Raw genomic sequence first — 2909 nt, 5'->3', positions numbered from 1 at the left:
AAGTGTTCTGGGATTCCCATTCTTCTCAGAGTCAGCCACAGTTTGTCATGATCCACACACGTGGCCTAATGGACTTCGGATCAGAAGATTGAGGGTTCGTATCCCTTCGCGGTTGTTCATTGTGTGATACCTTGGACTAGCGCTTCTAAACTTGATCCCTGTTTGTCTCTTATGAACGTTATGGTTTGGGGCTTTACTCCCAGGTCTCGGATCCACCTTGAGGTGATGTGTATGTGTGTGTGTGTGTGTGTGTGTGTGTGTGTGTGTATGGTGTGAGATGGGATCCTGTTTCAGCTTTCTGCAGGTGGAAGTCCAGTTTTTCCATTTGTTGAAGAGTTTTTTATTTCCCCATTTGATATCTTTGCTTTCCTTGTTGAATATCAGTTGAGCATAAATAGCTGGGTCTATTTCTGGGTTCTCAATTATGTTCCATTGGTCTATGTGCCTTTTATTGTACTATTCTGATTTGGTTACTACTGCTGTGTAGTAAGTAGATTTTTAGGTCAGGGAGTGCTATGCCTCCAACCTCATTTTTGTTTCTCAGAAGGGTTTTGCTTCTTCGGGGGTCTCTTGTCTCTCCAAATAAATTTGATAATGTCCCTTTCATTCTCCTTGAAAAGTGAATTTGGTATCTGGAATGAGATTGCATTGAACATGTAAATTGCCTTTGGTAGGATTGTCATTTTCACCATATTGAGTCTTCCTATCCATGAACAGGGCACATTTTTTCCATTTCCTTAGGTCTTTTATTGTGTCTTTCAGATATGCTCTGTAGGATTTTTTTATATAGGTCTCTTGTATCTCTAGTTACATTCACCCCCTCTCAATTTGTGGTTGGCTATTGTAAATGATATTGTTTTCTTTATTTCCATCTCTGAGTTCTCTTTGTTATTGTAGAAGAATCCTATTGATTTTTGGATATTGATCTTATATCCTGCCACACTACTAAATTGATCTATTCACTTTAACAGCTATTTTGTTGAGTTACTGGTGTTTTCTGTGTATACTATCATATCGTCTGCATAGAGTGACATTTTAACCATTTCTTTGCCAATCTGGATGCCTTTTATTTCCTTCTCTTGTCTTATTGCCCTAGCAAACATTTCCAATACAATATTGAAAAGAAGTGGTGACAGTGAACATCCTTTTCTGGTCCCTTTTTGCAAGGAAAATGTTTTTAATCTTTCTCCATTGGAATGATGTTGGCTCTTGGGTTTGCATATATACTTTTCACTATGTTGAGGAAATTCCCTTCTATTCCAATTTTGCTGAGTGTTGTTGGATTTTGTCAAATGTCTTTTCTGAATCAATTGCTAAGATCATATGGTTCTTGTTATTTACTTTGTTAATATAGTGAATTATGTTGCTTGTTTTTCTTATGTTGAACAATTCCTACATATCTGTTATGAATCCCACTTGGTCATGGTGAATTTTTTTATGTGCTTTTGGACTCTATAGGCTAGGATTTTGTTGAGGATTTTTGCGTCTATATTAATCAGAGATATTGGTCTGTAGTGTTCTATCTTGGTAATATCTTTGCCTGGTTTTGGTATTAGGGTTGTGCTTGCTTCATAGAATGACTCTGGAAGTGTTCCTTTTTCAACTTTTTGAAAAATTTAAGTAGAATGGGTGCTAAATCGTTTCTGAATGTTTGGTAGTATTCAGCGGTGAAGCCATCTGGTTCAGGACTTTTCTTATGGGGAAGTCTTCTTATGACCTTTTCAATTTCTTCTTTTCTCATGGGTCTGTACAAATATTCTATATATGCCCTTTTCAATCTGGGCAGGGAATGCATTTCAAGGAATTTGACCATTTCCTCTAGGTTTTCAAACTTATCATAGTATAGCTTTTCATAGTATTCTGATATTATCTATTTCATTTTCTCTGGTTCTGTTATGATGTCAACTCTGTCATTTCTTAATCGAGTTATCTGTTATTTTTCTTTTCTTTAGCAAAACACAAAAAGCTGTTTGTGATGAATAAATAATTGAATGTACAGAATTCGATCATCCTGTATCCAGCCTAATTTCTGTCACCAACACCGTGCTTTCCAAATAGTATTCCTTCCTCATTGTTTCCAACCTTTGCATTCCAGATACTCATAATTCTTAATGCATCTTGATTGCATGTTTGGTTGATTTTGGAGGCAGTCGTCAGAACAGAGCAGGGCAACACTGCATGGTTCAAAATTGGGAAGGGTGTACGCCAGGGATGTGTCCTATCTCCATACTTTTTCAACCTGTATGCAGAGCAGATTATCCGAGAGGCTGGACTCTATGAGGAGAAGTGTGGCATTAGGATTGGTGGACGATCTATCAACAATCTGCGTTATGCAGATGACACAACTTTGCTCGCTGAAACTGAGGAGGACCTCATACGCTTACTACAGAGGGTCAAGGACTGCAGCCTTCAGTATGGACTGAGGTTCAATGTCAAGAAGACAAAAATTCTCACCACCGGACCAATTGGTAGCATCAGGATGGATGGCGAAGAGATTGAGAGTGTTCACACCTTCAGTTTGCTCGGCTCCACGGTCAACCCTCTTGGCACCAGTAGCCAGAAAATGAAAAAACCATATTGCGATGGGAAGGTCTGCTGTTAGGGACCTCTCTAAAGTACTCAAGAGCAACGGTGTCTCTCTGGAAACAAAGGTGCGCCTGATACAGGCCATGGTTTTTGCAATCACTTGTTATGCGTCAGAGAGTTGGACAATGACTAGGGAGGACAGAAGGAGAATTGATGCCTTTGAGCTGTGGTGCTGGAGAAGAGTATTGAATGTACCATGGACTGCCAAGAAAACAAACAGATTCATCCTAGAGAGGGTTAAACCAGGCTGCTCCTTGGAGGCAAGGATTCTGGGGCTTCGTCTGACATACTTTGGACATGTTGTAAGGAGAGACAGGTCTTTA

Source organism: Elephantulus edwardii, unplaced genomic scaffold (assembly GCF_000299155.1).
Source record: "Elephantulus edwardii isolate Elephantulus edwardi_28Jun2011 unplaced genomic scaffold, EleEdw1.0 scaffold00310, whole genome shotgun sequence".
NCBI classification, from domain to species: domain Eukaryota; kingdom Metazoa; phylum Chordata; class Mammalia; order Macroscelidea; family Macroscelididae; genus Elephantulus; species Elephantulus edwardii.
This window is presented reverse-complemented; position numbering follows the sequence as displayed.